The 17,492-nt window shown below is 43.7% G+C and overlaps 1 protein-coding gene across 5 annotated transcripts in view; it reads right to left on the bottom strand.

Moving 5' to 3' along the window:
• The window catches only part of RASSF8 (Ras association domain family member 8), a 124,824-nt gene extending 109,143 nt beyond the window's left edge, over positions 1-15,681 (bottom strand). For 3 of the 5 annotated variants that reach the window (XM_063640295.1, XM_055280320.2, XM_055280322.2), the window contains exon 1: positions 15,226-15,680. The gene's annotated coding sequence lies outside the window, so the exon portion shown is untranslated. Of the gene's footprint in view, positions 1-15,225 lie in introns of all 5 variants that reach the window. The other 2 variants (XM_055280323.2, XM_055280324.2) reach the window with 1 other exon arrangement.
• Positions 15,682-17,492: the final 1,811 nt, after the last annotated feature.

Here is a 17,492-nt window from a genome sequence, read left to right as displayed (position 1 = left end):
CACCACTTGCTCCAAACTTCTCTGTTTTGCTCAAACTGCAACCTCAAAGCCATCTGTTTTCACTTCCTAATAACACCCTTCTCTCATCCCTCACTTCATAGAGAAATTTACGGCAGCCGGACACGGGTTGTCTTACTCCATTTGGGCTGCTCTAACAAAATACTATAAACTGGGTAGCTTACCAATAACAGAAACTTGTATTTCTCACAGTTCTGGAGACTGGAAAGTCCATGATTATGGCACCAGTGGATCAGGTGTCTGGCAAGGGCCCACTTTTTGGTTCATGGATGGCACCTTCTCGCTGTGTCCTCACATGGTAGAAGGGAACAGATAGTTCTCTTTTATAAGGGCACTAATCCCATTCATGAAAGCTCCACCTCCACGAGCTAATCACCTTCCAAAGGCCCCACCTCCAAATGCCATCACCTTGGAGGTTAGGATGTCAACATACGGACTTGAGGGAGACACAAACATTCAGACCATAGCAGGCTCCCTCTCTAATTTTTAAATGAAGGACCTCACTGTCTGGCAGTCTGTCTCACAAACTCAGTATCTCAAGGTAAGTCTCATGGTCAGTTTATAAGGAAGATACCATCACATCCAGCTGATGGATGGATGATGAGCAAACTGAGGATCAAAGGGATTAAATGATGTGTCCACGGTCCCATGACTATTAAGTGACAAATGGAACCTGGTTATCCTAACCCTCAGTTCACACTGCATGCACCACATCTGTTTCAGTACAGTGCCAATTTATGTTCTCAATTCCCCTTCATATGTCCCACAGTCTAGCCAAACTGGCCAAATGAACCTACCCAAGCATTTTAACAAATAAACTAGCCTTTGCTTCTAAAAAAAATTTTTTTTTAAAAGCGATCTTTTTATGATTACAGAATATTTGCTTATTCTGGGGAGACTGAGGAGGGAGGATCACTTGAACCCAGGAGTTCAGGCATGCAGTGAGCTATGATCTTGCCAATGCACTCCAGCCTGGGCAACAGAGTGAGACCCTGTCTCAAAAAAAGAGAAATCATCCATAAAAAACAAAAAGAATGAACGAGCTACGGTTATACGCAATATGAATGAATCACACAGCCTTGGGTGCCAGAAACCAAGACATCAAAGAGTACATGCTGTATAATTTCATTTATACAAGGAAAAAAGTCAAAACTATGAGATGCCATTAGAAGTAAGGAACACAGGGCCTATGGAGATGCTGATAATGCTGTATTCTCGATCTGTGCACTTGATGCATGGATTTGTTCAGTGTATGAAAATTCAATAACTGCATATGCATGTGCACATACATGTACACACAGACATAATACTTGAAGTCAAAAAATAATGTTAATATTTTGGTATGTCTTCATTCTGGTGTTATTTCCTTTTGGTATTACTGTTTTAAAAAAATACAAAAATTCTTATCACCTTGTGTGTATAATTTTGTATTGTCATTTTAACCTTATAAAAAAGTAAAGCATTTACCCAAAGTACTGTAAATTATTCATAAATACGGAATGGCTGTATAACAGTCCATCTGGATCCTGTACCATAATTTACTTAACCAGTTCCCTGATAGCAACCATTAGATGTTTCTAATGTTTATTATTATAAATACCGCTGGAGTAAATGCCCTTACTCTTAGTTTTTTAGCCACTCTCTCATCTTACTCACCTTTATATATTTATAATATTATATATTATAGTTTATATAATATTTATGTGCTTACTGTATCCCCAATGGTTGATAATAGACTTCCCCAAATCAAAGACCACTTCATTCTTCCTCATAACCTTATGTCAGTCTCCTGAAATGGTCAGTACTTACTATTTGTTGAAGTGTTTTCAGAAGCCAAGTAAAACTTCCACTCCTATTAATCTAGATTTCAGTATCACCTAAGTCATCCATGTAATATGAATGATTAAGTCAGTTATACTTCAAATTATTCGTTTGGTCCTCACACTTAGTGTCTACCGGCAGTTTGGCATGGTCCTGCTTTAGGGTATAAATTCACTCAAGGACTAGCTGTGCTGGGCCCAAGGATCCAGTGGGAATCAGTAAGAGTCAGACAAGTGCCTGCCATTAAAGAGCTTACAGTCAGTGGATAACTAAATACGGATCCTGCCTTCCAGGAGACCCAAAGTCTAGCAGGGAAAGCAATACTAAACCAATCTGGACTTCTCACTCTCGCGATTGAAATCACAAGTGCTCACATGGCAACAAATACCAATTCCAGAGCCAAACTCTGAAAACTTCTCCTGGGTGGTTATCTTCATGTTTGTTAGTCTGTGGATGAATGTGTCTGCTGTACCTACAATACATTTTGAAGTGTTTTACAACATTACTAATGCCATTGCATCTGCCAATGCAAAAGCACGGTACATTTTTTAAGTGCTAATAAAAAGAGACACACACTATAACAGAAACAAAAAGAAGGCTCATTGGAAACAGTTGAGAGTGGTGAAAAAATATTTTTCTTTTTTTCTCATATGAAATGAAAACTAGGAAGACTCCTGGAGGGCAAAGGATGAAGTACAAGCATTAATGACCGACCAGAACACAGAAGAGAGATCATTAGAAGGTTTTCCATTCTGAATGTGCAACAGGATGATCAGTGCCGAAGGTGGGAACTTGGCCCAATGTTAGTTCAGGAGGCCAAAAAATTGTTCCACAACAGAAAGGCTGTGCATAACCAAGGCTCCTTACAATTCAAGAGGTAAGGAGTAAACCTGGAGATCAAGGGCTACTGAGGGGCTCCCCAGAGCCCCACAAAAATCATTAAGAAGCCATGTGCTTCCAGGGATTTTTAATGCAGACAAAGCTGCTCCATTTTAGAAAAAGATATCCCTAGAGCATCCAGTAGCAAGGACATAATCAGTGATAATGCTTCAAAGAACCAACTTGCATTCCTTGAACTGCATCGAGGACTACAAGCTTAAAGACCTCTTAGTCACTTGAAACTCGTGAAGAAACGAGCTTAAGAAGAGCCTCTCAGAAGCTTAGTTGTTTGAAGTACAGGGCTTCTAAAATTACAGCAAAGGAATAAGAACTGTGTACGCATATGATATAGAAGGAAGACACGATCACCTCCTAAGGGAGTGAGGTCCTCCTTCAGGAGAAAGGGACAGCCAGGCTGGTTTTAGTGCTGTCAAGTGTTCCGGCAGGCAAAAAAGAGGATGAACCATTTCTTCATGTCATCAAATAGCATGTTCAGATGTTTCAGCGTCAATGCATGGGAAGTCTTATTAATGTAGTCCTGTTGGCAGCTGGTGCCCAGTGCCTGAGAACAGTCAAGGGATGGGAGGGCAGACAAGCAGTAAGGCAGGACAGCCATCTGACCAGCCCAGGGTGTGAGACCAGAGCCAGATGTCCGAGGTCCTGTGTATCGTAACAGAGTCTGAACTCAATCCTGTGGGCACTGAGGATTGGGCTTTTGGCACATCAGTGGCACAGTGAGATTTCTGTGTCCAAGAGCTCATCCCACAACATGGAGGATGGGTTTCAGGTGGGGAGACCAGTTAAGAGGAAACAATCTAAATGAGAGATGATAAATTAGGGTAGTGAATGATGGAAGATGGAGAAAATTTCCTCAGCTGTCCAGGAGGTAAAATCAGAACTAGATTAATTACTCAAGGCGAGGTGGCACAGGAAAGACAACATTAAGAGTGAGATGGATGATAGTCCCACAAATCCCGGCAGGAAATCAAGGAGGAAGTTAGGTGACACACTGATCCCGAGAAACTGACACATAGTTCAGTGGGCAGGGGCCCAGAAATCAGGGCACAGAGCACTGCAGGAGCACAGATCCGGACATTCAGCACCATAAAGGTTGCAGTAAAAACAATGAAGGTGGGTGACGGGTGAGATCACTCATAACAGAAATTCTTACATTCTTAGGATGTGAACTCCTTTCAGAACTTGATGAAAAATTCTGCAACCTCTCACCAAAAAAAAAAAAAGTGGGGTGGTACAGGAAGAAAGAGAGTTTAAAAGCACATGAACATTTTGAGAAAAAACATCAGGGAGCTCGTGGGCTTCCCTGCTGCCCACACAGGGACTATAGGTTAAGAAATCTTGAGGAGGCAGGTGAGCGAGCAGAGACAGGAGGTGAGTGGGGGTCAGCGGAAATAAAGGTCTAAAGCAGCATTTCTCATCCAGGATGCCACTGGCACACTGCGAGGAACATGTCTTCACCAGATAGGATGCTAAGTACCCCTGGCCCAGCCCCTGGCCACTAAATACCAGAAATACCCATCTCTCCAGTCTGCAACAACCAAAACATGCACCCACATATTCCAGAATAGCACCACCCCACTGGAGAACCCCTGTTCAAGAGGGAGCAGACAAGGCAGCAAAGAAAACTTGGAAAGTTCCAGGATGGAAAGAAAAGCAGATCCAATCCTCCAGCCACCCCTCCAAAATATATCCAGGATGTGACTCTTCTCACTTCCCCACCTCTACCATCAGCACCTCATCTAAGCCATTCCTTGCATGGATTGTTGCAATTATCTCCTAACTGGTCTTTCTACTTCTAGCCTTACTTCCCCTTGGCAAACATTTTCCATATAACAGCAGAGTGAGCCTTTTCAATTTTACTAGTTCTATTTAACAAACACTTTTATAATACTATCTGCCATGCTCTGTTCTTCACAAATACTAACTCATCTTATCCTTACGACACTATGAGACAGGTATCATTACTATCTCCATTTTACCAATAAGGCACAGACAAGTTATGGAACTAATCCATGGTCCTACAGCCAGTACGCAGACGGTTGGGTTTTTACCGCAGTAGCCAGCTCTGGAGTCTGTGCTCCTGCCTGCTGCCCAGGCTGCAGTCCAGTTTATTCATTCCTCTATTCAAGACTCTCAACTGTCTTCTCACTCAGTCAAAACCAAGATCCTTGTCACAGCCAATAAGGCCTGAGGTATACGGACCCCCACTACCTCCTCTGCCTCATCTCCAGCCCTTTGCTCCCTCCAGCCTCACCCGCCTGGCGGCTGGGATGTGGGCACACATGTGAGCACCGGCTCCAGGGCCTCTGCACTGTGCCCTCTATCTGGAGTGTTCTTCCGGCAGGCAGCCAGAGAGCTGGCTCCTTCATTTCATTAAGGTCCCTACTCAAATGTGCTTACATTAGCAAGGGCTTCCTATCCATCCAATATCAAATAACACCTCTACTCCCACCCCTAGCATTTTCAATCCCCCCACCTTATTTTTTTCTCTAAAGCATTTATCATCATATAAATAAAGTGAAAATATCTGTTCATTTATTATCTCTCTCCCCCTAGTACAGTGTGCTCTCCATGCAAACAGAAGCTTTGTGTGTTTTACTCTCTGCTATATCCTCATTCATGGAGAGGCGTGCAGTTTGGCTTTGAATGAACTACTAAAAGGATGAACAAAGAGGCTGGGTGCGGTGGCTCATGCTTGTAATCCCAGCACTTTGGGAGGCTGAGGCGGACAGATTACCTGAGGTCAGGAGTTTGAGACCACCCTGGCCAACATGGTAAAACCCCCATCTCTACTAAAAATACAAAAATTAGCCAGGTGTGGTGGCACACGCCTGTAATCCCAGCTACTTGGGAGGCTGAGGCAGGAGAACTGGTTGAGCCTGGGAGGCGGAGGCTGCAGTGAGCCGAGGTCGTGCCACTGCACTCCAGCCTGGGCGACAGAGCAAGACTCTGTCTCAAAAAAATAAATAAATAAATAAAGAACAAAGAAAGAGTGATGTCAAGGAAGCAACATTTCAAGATGGAGGGAGGCAGCCCATGCTGCAAACAACTTCAGTTATATTAGGGCTGAAAAGTTTCCACTGGTTTAGGCAATTAAGATATGGATGCCTGTGGCATGAAATGTTTCTAAGAAATGGTACCTGGCTGGGAAGTGAGTTGGCAGGTGAAGTAGTAGAAGCAATAAGCACAGACAACCCCTGTAAGACGCTGGCTGAGAAAGGAGACAGCTAGAAGCAGCACCAGGGTCAATGGACTTGACATATTGTTTCCAGGCCCAGGGCAAGAAGTCAAGGAAAGGCGAGACTGAATTCAGGAGAGAGGATGGATTACTGATAGAGAAGGGCCCTGAAGACAGCGGGCTCCAGGGTGTGCATGGTGAGGAGCTCTTCTCCCATCCTTGCATGACTTGAGCAGACGGGGTTGTCTCTAACTCCAGTTCTCTTCAGGGCTACTTGCCTGGATAGACTGCAGAGGGGTCAGTGCCTGTCGTCCCCAGAGAGCAGAGGCCTGTCCTGCCTCACAGTTCAAACAAAATGATTATTCAGAGCTCATGGAGTTGGATAAGGGGAAGGCACTAACTCTCCACTGAGGTGCTTCATATCCATTTGTTTCTGTATGTGGACATACATAAACATCTCCTTTATTTCAAAACAACCCAGAGTGAAGAATCAGTGGCCCCATTTAGATATTAGAAACTTGAGGCTTGGTAAGGCTCACAACCTCTTCAAGGCTACACCTGTGTAGCCAGGCTTTAACTTAAGTGGGCACTCTTTCCAGTCATGCCGTTACTCAGTAGAATACAATAGGGGAAGAAACACATAATCAAGACCAGAAAAATTAACATTAAGTGAATGATCTAGGTTGGGAGGTTTTCCAAGAAAGAAAAGTAATATAATTACCAATACGAAACATTTTTAAAAAAGTGTATTTGCGATTAGTTAAAAGGGATAAGGTATGTATGCACCCTCATCACCAGACTTTATTATTATAACAGAGAGCAAATAACAAAAAGAGAAAGAAAAAGAGGGAGAAGGAATGTCTGGGTAGGAAAGCCTTCCACAAAGGCTATTGTAAGGAAACTAGAAATGTGATTAAACGTGACAAAAACACATTATCAAGTACTGGCTTGGAGATAGCTGCTTTTCATTTAGTTGGTTATCCAGCTGTGATACAGTATCAATACTGTGTGATACCATGTATATATCAACTGATACAATAAAAAAGGATGCAACAGACAACTGATTTTTGACAAGGGTGCAAAGGCAATTCAGTGGAGAAAGAATAGTCGTTTCAACAGTGTTGGAACAACTGAATTTCCATATGCAGAAAATTAACGTCCATCCATAACTCACACCATATAAGAAACACAAAATGCATCACAGATCTAAATCTAAAACATAAAACTTCTAGAAGAAAACATAGGAGAAAATCTTCATGACCTTAGGCTAGGCAAAGATTTCTTAAATACCACACCAAAAGCCCAATCTATAAAAAACAAATTTATAAGTTGAAAGTCATCAAAATTAAAACCTTCTGCTTTTCAAAAGTCACTGTTAAGAAAATAAAACGATGAGACATAAACTGGGAGAAATTCTTTGCAAAGCATATATTTGATGAAACACTTGTATTCAAAATGTATAAGAATTCTCAAAATTTAACAAGAAGAAAACAACCCAATAAAAACACCAGCAAAAGACTAGGACACTTCACCAAAGAAGATACAAAGATAGCACAAAAAACACATAAAAGGATACTTTACATCACTAGTTGTTAGGGAAATGCAAATTAAAACCACAATGATGGCTGGACACATGGCTCATGCCTGTGATCTCAACACCAGGAGGCCAAGGTGGGAGGACTGCTTGAGGCCAGGAGTTCAAGACCAGCCTGGGCAACATAGCAAGACCTCTTCTCTACAAAATAAAATATTTTAAAAAACAGCCAGGCATGGTGGCACATGCCTGTGGTCCTAGCTACTTGGGAGCTATGACTGTACTACTGTACTTCAGCCTCGGCAACAGAGCAAGACCCTGTCTTTAAAATTAAAAAAAAAAAAAAAAAATTTTAAAAACTCACAATAAAATACCACAAATGTCGCCGGGCGCGGTGGCTCACGCTTGTAATCCCAGCACTTTGGGAGGCCGAGGCGGGCGGATCACGAGGTCAGGAGATCGAGACCACGGTGAAACCCCGTCTCTACTAAAAATACAAAAAATTAGCCGGGCGTGGTGGCGGGCGCCTGTAGTCCCAGCTACTCGTAGAGGCTGAGGCAGGAGAATGGCGTGAACCCGGGAGGCGGAGCTTGCAGTGAGCCGAGATTGCGCCACTGCACTCCAGCCTGGGCGACAGAGCGAGACTCCGTCTCAAAAAAAAAGAAAAAAAAAAAAAGAAAAAAAAAAAATACCACAAATGTCTAAAAAAGACCAACTATGCCAAGTGTTGACAAGGATGCAAAGGAAACAGCATGTTTACTTGCTGGTGGTAAGAATATAAAATGGTACAATCACTTGGGAAAACAGTTTGGCAGTTTCTTAAAAAGCTAAGCATATACCTACCACAAGATCCAGCCATTCCACTCATGGGTACTTACCCAAGATAAATGAAAGTATATGTCTATACAATACTTGTATGCAAGTATTCATAACAGCTTTATTTGTAATAGCCAAAAATTAGCAACAATTCTAATGTTCATCAATAGGTAGATAAATGAGCTGCTGTGTACTCACACAATGAAATACTATTCAGCAACGAAGAGGAATAAACTACTACTACATACATCAACATGAATGAATCTCCAAATAATTATTAAGAAGCCTCAACAACAACAAAAAAAGTACATTACTGCGTAATTCCATTAATCTAAAAGTCCAGAAAATTTGAACTACTCTATAGTGACAGAAAGCAGACCAGTAGTTTAGAGGAAAGGGGAGAATGGAAGGAAGATAAATTACAAAGGAGAATGAGAAAATTTGGGGCGGGCGTGGTGGCTCTCACCTGTAATCCTAGTACTTTGGGAGGCTAAGATGGGCGGATCATTTGAGGTCAAGAGGTAAGCCTGGCCAACATGGCAAAACCCAGTCTCTACTAAAAATACAAAACTTAGCCAGCCATGGTGGCACAAGCCTATAGTCCCAGCTACTCGGGAAGCTGAGGCAGAATTGACTGAACCTAGAAGGCAGTGGTTGAGTGAGCCAAGATCATGCCACTGTACTCCAGCCTGGGCAACAGAACAAGACCCTGTCTCAAAAAAAAAAAAGAAAGAAAAAAAGAAATTTGGGAGAGTGATGTGGGAATGATTTCACGTGTATACATAGATCAAATCTTGTAAAATTGTACAGTTAGGTATGTGCAGTTTATTGTGTGTCAATGATATCTCAATAAAGCTGTTTAAGGCTGGGCACGGTGGCTCACGCCTGTAATCCCAGCACTTTGGGAGGCCAAGGCAGGTGGATCACAAGGCCAGGAAATCAATACCATCCTGGCTAACACGGTGAAACCCTGTCTCTACTAAAAATGTAAAAAATTAGCCAGGCGTGGTGGTAGGCACCTGTAGTCCCAGCTACTCAGGATGCTGAGGCGGGAGAATGGCATGAACCTGGGAGGCAGAGCTTGCAGTGAACCGAGATCGCGCCACTGCACTCCAGCCTGGGCGACAGAGCGAGACTCCATCTCAAAAAATAAAAATAAAAAAATAAAATAAATAAATAAATAAAATAAAGCTGTTTAAAAGAAGAAATATAAGGGAAGGAAGTCATTATACACTAAAAAAGAAAAAATACAGCACAAATATACTACTATATGATATTCTGACATTAAATGTATTAGAACTTTCTGTAGAAACGAACAAATTTTACCTTCAACATTACAAAACATCCCTATTTCTCACTGGTATTTCTACATCAATTATAAATCCATTCAAATATTCTAAGCAAAAATAAGGGTAAAACCTTACTTTCTGCCCAATATCTATCCATTAAAGAGAACTCCAATTTCTTTTAAACATATATACTTGTATCTGGAAGAATAATTTGGTCTTAAGCGATTTTCTAATAGTAAAATTACTATAAGGATAAACATGATTTAGCACTCACGAGCCAATGACAGCTAACAACAGTGACAAAACATAACAACAGTGACAAAATACATTACCTCCGTAAAACCTGGTGGCAGACTATCACAGCTCTCCTCTTGTTAAAACCTGCATTTATATCTGATTTCTTTTTAAAACAAAGAGTAAAACATACGCTAATGAGTAAGAAAATATTTTTCTGCATATATAAAATTTGTACAGCCCTACAGTTCATTGCAGTATTTTGTGATATATCTGAATGTGATTAAAAAAAAAAAAAAAAAAAAAACACTTGCTAAGAATAGCCTTCTAAATCCTATAGCAAGTCTGTGAAATAAATGGGTAATAAATATTATTGGTGTTAAAAAGCTCCAGGCAACTTGTTCAAGGTCACCCAAGTAACCAGTGGACATATATACATGGTGGAAAAAAATAACAAGGGTTTCCAACCATAACTTTCCTCTCCTCCACAGCGGCAGCTACTCGTGATGCGAATGTCCTGCGGGCACAGAGGCCCTGCACAAGGCTAATCACCTGGTGTGCCCCTCTCAGGGCTTGCTCTCAACATTTTCAAATCAGGTCTAAATAAGCACCAGGGTAAGGGTCTGGCTTGCAGGGGCATCTCTCTCTTCTCATGCCTTCCTGACTAGAAAATCAGGGGTGGGGAAATGTAGGAACAAAAGGAACAATTTTCTTTTGTGAAGCAAATACATGGAAAGAAAGCCTAAGCTTCACTTTTCCAATTCTGACCAGATAAACTACTCACTCCTCCTCTACGAGAGCACCCAACAGGGGCTCAAAAATGCTGCTTTCATCCTCCTTGCTTTCCCAACCCAAGAGCACCCAGGCTAGGGAAACCTCAGGGTCCAGACCACTCAAAGGATCACAGTTTGGGAACCCCCGAGGTGGACTGCAGAGGAGTATGATCTGAAGGGCTTGAATCTGCTCCAAAGTGCCCCCATACACTCAGTGATCTATAAGATACAAAACTAGAAAGAACTAGAACTACACTCTAAGGGTGTGAGGAAATAATTTTTAAGAACACTAAAGTCCTAAAAAACAAGTCAAGAGAAAAATGCAGAATTATGTAAGAAGTAGAGATCACAAACATCAATAACAGACGTAAGTACTTCAGAGTTAGAGGACATCAAGCTAGTATTTCGTAAAGAGCAACCACATGACAAAAATACTCAAAGCTGTAAGCCTTCCTTGGCCTTGGAAGGTCATGAGACTTTTTTTTTTTTTTTTTTTTTTTTTGGCTAAAACAAGGAATGCTTTAGTGAGAGAGAAGAAAAGAACTTCCAGACTTCTAGGTGGCTCCCACATTTAAAAAAAAACTCCTCCTCTCTCTTAAGCGTATGGTCCAGTGATGTCTAGTTACCATGCAAGTCACATCAACAGCTGGACAGCACTGAGCATCCTTAGAACTCTAAGTCTTGTTTTTCTACTAAAGTTTTCCCAACCTTCCTTTGATGTCTGGCACCACCAGCCGACAGCAGCTGACTAACGTGTTATCATGTGACACTGTGTAAAATAGTAAGGCACGGTAAGATTTTTTTCCTTTCAGTAAGCTTGTGCTGATAAAAAAAAAAAAAAAGGATAATTATTTTAATGACGTATTTAGAAAAAGGATTATGTACAACAGAAAGTCACAAGGGTAACACTAATTAAAAGGTGTCTCAATTTATTACTACGACTCTTTCACAGAGCCGAGCCTACATGCATTTTTACCTGATATTCGCAAAGGCCGTTTCATATTACACATATAACCAGCAAAGAAGGAATACAGAAAAGTGTGAGTCTGGCTTTTCTATCATGAAAAGCAAATTTAACAGTGATAAAGAAGGCAATCAAGATACAACTACAGAAGCCAGGCATGGTGGCACACACCTGTAGTCCAGCTACTCAGGAGGCTGAGGCAGAAGGATCACTTGAGGCCAGGAGTTTAAGACCAACTGGGCAACATAGTAAGACTCCATTTCAAAAGAAAGATAAAGATACAAACTGATATTACAGTCTTACTCATTATATCAACATATTTATTGAGCACCTACTACATATACTGGGCACTAATGAATAAACCAGGTATTATTAACTTCATATTAACCTCAAGGGCAAGAAAAGGACCCTAAGTGATTAAATAATATATAAATTGTGGTAAATATTCAGAAGGAAAAGTGATTATGCTATGAGGGAGAAAATAAAGGACCTCTAATTTGCATGATGATAAGGGTGGCGTTGTCAGAGAAGACCTTTATGAGAAAGGATATTTGAGCTAGCACCCAAGGATGAGAAGTTACTCAAGGAGATGATCCTAAAATAGGGAGACCAACAGCATGAGCCACAGCCCTGAGGCTAGTCTGCTGGAGAACTGGCCAAGATGACAGCAAGAGATGCAAGTGGAGGTAGGGACCTGATAAAATCATGCAGGGCCCTGAAGTAATGTCAAGGATTTGGTATCTTATCCCAAAAATAAATAAATGTGTTTCCTGAGAGCCTTGACAACTTTAAGACAGCAAACACTTTTTTTTTTTCTTTTTCAGGCTGCTGGTAGTAAAACAGACTGGAAGCGGTACAGAGTGTGTGCAAGAGGCACTGCACCAAGGAAAGATAATACAGTACAGTGGCTCGCATTAGGATGGTGGAATAGTGGGGACTGAACATCAGACCAGTTTGAAAGAGATTTTGCAATAAAAATGGACAGCAGGACTTTATGATGGACTGGCTTGCTAGGGCTGATAGCTGAAAAGAGAGAGTGGAGTGAGCTACTCCTTGGATGGATGAGATGAAAACTGGAGGGGGAACAGTTTGAAAGTTTGAGTGACCAAGAGCTCAATTCTGAAGGAGTTAGAGATGTTGCCATTTATTGGCTGAAATGTGCAGGCACATCTAATATATATTAGATGTTCTACTCACCATAGCATCCCTTTTAGTAGTAGTATCCCCATTTTCCAAAAATCCAACTGTAGATCACAGAGGCTTAAGTGGCATGGCCGAGCTCACTCACCTCGGGAGTGACAAAGTCACATGTGCATCCCAAGTCTGGCTGGCAGTGGGGTAAACATTCTTTCCACTATACAGAATACTTGGAAACTCTCTCTACACTTTGAATTTTTAAGTCTATTTAGGGTTGGAGCAAGTTAGCATCAAAGAAGAGTAAATAAATGTTATATTACTTTTTAATCCAAATCTTTAATTTATGATGCATGTTTTTCTATCCAACTCCCATTCCCACTCCACTTTTACCTGCAAAGAGTTTTGTAATATTTTGAACGCTAGCAAGATATCTAAGATCTTAATGTTTTATAATAAAGGAGCAAAGCCATTATGCCAGGAATTAACCATAAGAAAAAGGCAACAATATCCCACAGCAAACAATATTTTTACTTCCAAGTCATTATATACATCAACATAAAACAGATCAATTAATGAGTCAGAAACCCTGAAGAAATAATCATTTCTCAAAACACAAGGCAGTCAGGTCAAAAACTGACATAAGTCACCATGTATAGAAGCCTACAAGAGCCAAACACTGAAGATTCAGGTTAAAAGGTTGCAACCTTAAAAAAATAAATAAAAGGCAAAACAAATTATACGACCATGTCGAATTTTAAATCTGTAATTACCAAATATCTGAACCAAATGCCAAATTCAGGAAACATGCATCCTATAAACAACTTAAACACTCTCTGTTCTTTGTAACTGTTTTTTCCCGAAGCACATTGACACTTCTGCAAAGTGAAGTGCCTTTCCTGCCTGCACAGCCCCGTGATTTGCTCCCTCTCAGGGCCCTCTAATGCACCCCTAAGCTACTAAAGACCAGGTTTGATCAATAAACCTAGAAAGAACTCAATGCATTACTGCCAATTGTGTCCATCACAGAAAGTACCACCTGGAGACTCTTGAGGAAAAAAACGAGGAAGGGGGAGATTTTTGAAAGGTTTTATCATCTGTATTACAAATGATATTTTGTTGTATTTGATCCTTGAATAGAATAATCATCAAACATATGTTCAGTCTTCTTCAAGTGGGGGATGGTCATGTGTAATTTTTTGGTTTGGGGAGAGTGCCTCATGGAGATAAATAAAATTAAAAGTACCATTAGTACGCTCGCTAAAAGATAAAACTTACACAAACCACTTCCCCAAATGATAGTGCTGTCTCCTGCGTCCTGATTTTTGCGTCCACTCTGCACCTCTCCCTGCAGAAAGCTGGCTGGCATTCACTACTGCCTCACTCAGGCAAAGGACAGGATGTCGAAAACCCATTAAGAAAGCTTCTCATTTTCTGTTCCTTCATAACATGATGGCAACTCCTGGCAACTCCAAGATGAAGGGCAAAAAAGAAAATAAAAACTACCTGGGGCCCTCTACCAGAATGAGTGGTTAATCTAATGGAGAGAAAAGCAGAGATTTATACATATTTAAAAATGCTTCCCGGGGACAAAGCAGATCTAATGAATTGCTGAGCCACAATCTACTGGAAAATCCATAAATGTTCGTCCCTGCTGTCACAGCGCTAGAGGAATTTTTTTTTTTAATGCAATGCTTTAATGCTAACCTGACAGGTTTAAGTCAGCTATGAAACGTGATTTGCATTTCGCTTCTAAATCCCTAAAGATCAGGAACAATATTGACCCGCAATTATATATCCTACGTTGCACTGTTCAAGATGCCATTTGATGCTGGGAAAGTAGTGGTTTAGCAACACCAGGCGGCTCTATGATGCTAAAATAACAACGCAACACTGGATCCCGAACCCAAGTACTCATCTTTTAAAACCCAGTGCCGCACCAGGACCCACATTCAAAGCTCGCGTCCCTTCAAGTTGAATCTTCCGGCTTTGTGCGATTTACCTTCTCAAACTTTCTAGTTTGCAAGTCAGAATTACTTTGAACGTCCCCTCTTCTGGACTCCCCTCCCCAAAGGGACTGGCGGCAAAGGAGAATAGAACGCAGATGGTTAATAGTTCAAATGAAATTTAAAAACCTATAATCCAATATTTTTTTAGAGGAGAAAAGCGTTCACCAAACCGCCATCCGACAAGCAAGCATCCGATTTCCATCCGGAGGAAAAAATATTTTAAAAACCAGACATAAAATTCCCTTTTCAAGAAAAGTGGCCTCTAAACTCCCTTACCAAGGACACTGGGAGGAAGCAGAAAAGCAAAGACCAAGCTCGTACTTTTCAGTCCGCGGCTTGTGTGCGGCGAGGAGAGGCGCAAAGGGTGACACACCAGGAAAGGTGAACGCAGAGGGAGCGGGAGCCCGCGGCGGGGCAGGGTGGGGGCGGAACGGACGAGGTACCCAAGGTGCGGAGAGAGGGGCAACCGGACAGAGGGCAGCTCCGAGGCTGCAGGCGGGTCGGGCGGGGTCCCCGGCGCAGCCCGGATCGCCGCCGCCAAGTAAAGTTAATACTTACTCAGTTTCGCAACTGCGCCGCCCCCGCAGGCCGCCCGGAGGAGCCGGCCGGGGCGCTGGGGACGCGGCGGCACCCGGAGCTCCGCGGCCGCCCAGCGCCAGTCCCCGCGCCGCGCGCCCCGCACCGGCTGGAGGCCCCGGCCCCCCGGCGCTCCCTCTCCGCGCACCTCCCGGCCCGCGCTAGGTGAGTGTAGACGCCACTGGCTGGGGTGCCGCGGTGCGCGAGCGCTCGGCCAGCGGCAGAGACGCCGCGGGAGCCGCCCCCAGCGCCAACGCCGCCGCGGGCGGGAAGGGCGAGGCTCGGCGAGGCTGGGCGAGAGGCTGGGCGAGGAGCTGGGCGGCAGACGCTGAGCGGGGCGCGGCGCGGGGCGCCGGACGAGCGCAGGCGTAGGAGTCGGTGGCCCGCTCGCTTCTGCGGCCGGTGCCTCTGGGCTAGGGGCCGGGCTGGGGGCCGGGCCGGGCCGGGCGGCCGGGCGGCTCCGCCCCTTCGCCGGGCCGCGGCTGAGCGCGCGAGAGGAGCGGCGCGGGGGCGCCCCCCTCGGCCGGGCGCTCGGGTTTCAGCCGCCGCTCCCCCGCGCCCCGCCCGCGCCTGGCCCGCTCGCCGGCGCCGGGAGAGACCTCGTAACGGAACTGGGACGCCAGCGCTGCATTGTGGGAGCTTTTAAAGCGGCGGGGAGCGCGGCGCGACCCTCGGGCCCACCGGGCCACGCTCGCCCGGCCCGCGACGCACCCCCGCCGTCGCTTGGCCCGCGATGCACCGAGGCCTGAGGACCCGAAAGCCGGGCGCGGGGAGATGACCGGTGGCTCGTGACGCTCCCACGGGCAAAATCTTCCATCGCCTGGGGCTGAGACTTGTCAAACTGCCCTCTACGGTCACCCGGAAAGTAGGAGGCTTTTTCTGCAGAGGGAAAAAAAATCAGAAAGAGCCCTTCCATCCCCCCTCCAAGGACTGGGTTTGAATTGCTTTTCATCTGCAGTGGCTGTGATTCAGCGTCCCTCTTAGTAGCAGGCAATGACAGAGGCAGGAGAGGCAAAAAAAAAAAAAAAAAAAAAAGAAAAGAAAAGAAAAAACACAGCAAATGAATTAAACGGACGTGAGTAACAAAAGTTTAGAAAGAGCTGGGCTCGGATTCAGAAAAAACGCCTCATGCCCCCGCCCCGCTGCACTCCCAACCCCTTTAAAAATAGCAGATAATCAAGAAAGGAAACGGGTGCTTTCATATGGAAATACAGATGTGTATGTTGTTTTCAGTATTCTATTTTTTGTGTGTGGCATGCAATTACTCAAGGCGCTGGGCAAAATTCAGCCTTTGGATTTTGTGGTCACACATACCCCAACTCCGCAACAGCTAATAATTTGCAGGGCGATGGGGTGCGGATAGTGGATGAGATACGAGAAAGCATTCCAATTAAAATGCCCCCCACCCTCCCAGCCTTTTAATTTTCCAGACACTTGCTTTTTTCTTTTTTTAAACATCATCAAAACAAGAATATTAAACTTGAAGCAGAATTTGTTACAGCGTATCTGACTCGGGACCTGATTTAAGGTTTGGGGTTTTTTGGCCCTTTGTTTCTTCCTCTTTGTTTTTTGACCTTTAGTTACTCCACACCTCATTAGTTCCTTGACCTGCAGGTGGACTGAGAAGAGAGCCATGGTAAGACTTAAATGTGTCAAATCAACATTTGGAGAGGAGAAAGTTCGCTGTGATTCAAATGCAAAACCAAAGGGAATATGATTTAAAAGTCAACCTGTAGGGCATGGATCCTCCCTTAACCCTAGTAGACTCTTTTCAAAGGAGTTGCCTAGCTTTAAGGTGAATGTTTCCTAACCTGTCATTCCCTTCTCAGCTTTTCACTCCACTGAACAACGTCAGCCATTGCTTAATTGCCAAATCTAATGGAAAAATTTAATTCCCATCTTGTGCCTTTTGTGGCATTTGCCAATGTTGACCTCTCCTTCTTAGAACTTTCTGCCTTTCGGCCGGGCACAGTGGCTCACGCCTGTAATCCCAGCACTTTGGGAGGCCAAGGCTGGCAGGTTGCCTGAGGTTGGGAGTTCGAGACCAGCCTGACCAACATGGAGAAACCCCGTCTGTACTAAAAATACAAAATTAGCCGAGCATGGTGGCACATTCCTGTAATCCCAGCAACCTGGGAGGCTGAGGCAGGAGAATCCCTTGAACCTGGGAGGCGGAGGTTGCAGTGAGCCGAGATCATGCTATTGCACCCCAGCCTGGGCAACAAGAGTGAAACTCCATCTCAAAAAAA

This window comes from Symphalangus syndactylus, chromosome 5, assembly GCF_028878055.3.
Source record: "Symphalangus syndactylus isolate Jambi chromosome 5, NHGRI_mSymSyn1-v2.1_pri, whole genome shotgun sequence".
NCBI classification, from domain to species: domain Eukaryota; kingdom Metazoa; phylum Chordata; class Mammalia; order Primates; family Hylobatidae; genus Symphalangus; species Symphalangus syndactylus.
This window is presented reverse-complemented; position numbering and strand designations above follow the sequence as displayed.